Source organism: Penaeus monodon, chromosome 20, assembly GCF_015228065.2.
Source record: "Penaeus monodon isolate SGIC_2016 chromosome 20, NSTDA_Pmon_1, whole genome shotgun sequence".
Taxonomy (NCBI): domain Eukaryota; kingdom Metazoa; phylum Arthropoda; class Malacostraca; order Decapoda; family Penaeidae; genus Penaeus; species Penaeus monodon.
In genome coordinates, this window is record NC_051405.1 from 37,274,890 (window position 1) to 37,275,676 (window position 787).

At 35.3% G+C, this 787-nt stretch overlaps 1 protein-coding gene across 1 annotated transcript in view; it reads right to left on the minus strand.

Annotated features, from left to right (window-relative positions):
- Positions 1–787, minus strand: part of LOC119585792 (protein stoned-B-like) — a gene marked incomplete in the record, with an annotated part of 14,622 nt that overhangs the window by 3,436 nt on the left and 10,399 nt on the right.

Sequence of the window (787 nt, forward strand, 5' to 3'; positions counted from 1 at the left end):
TATGGGAAAGAGAACTTGGGTAAAAGGCACGTGGGTTTCAGAGTTTTCTTCCCATTTCGGATGAAGTCGATGATAAAGAAAGAAAAAAAAAAACAGAATACATGTCCTATCTCAAATCTGCCTTAGGAAAAGATCTCACGGAAAGGAAAAATGAGGACTGCTTTCTACTACGTGTTTAGATGAGAGGAATCCCGCCCCTAAAGAATTGAATAACCTGTTTAGGGAGTAAAAGGCATTAGTATTCATATATCATTAAATAAAACATATATAAAATAATAAAAAGAAAGTCTTTCTTGCATTTTTCCGTTGTTATCTTATGTTTTATTCTCCCTTCCTCCTCCTCTTATTCATATGGTCGTGTTTTTCTTATACTTTTTTGGATGCTGTACAAGATGACGATTTTTTTTTTTCGGGGAAATTATGTTAACTTTCCCTGTCTAAAATGATGATATTTTCGATGACAGTAAGTCTCCGACAAGATACTAACTTAGTTCCTTCTCCTCGTATCATATAGTCTGTTTTCCCTCCTATTTTCTTTCTCATTATCTCTTCCCTTTTCCCCCTTTTTCTATTTCAGATATTTTCATCACCCGCTCCCGCATCCTCTTATTTCCCAATGTCTCTCTTTCTGTTTCATATATATATCTTTCATATTATTATCTTTTTCTCCCATTTCGCTTCTCATTCTCTACATTCTTCGCCACCTTTCCTATCTTTCCTCATCCCTTCCTATTACTCTCATTTCTCACTCCATATCCTCTTCGTTCCCAATTCCTCGACTATCTAA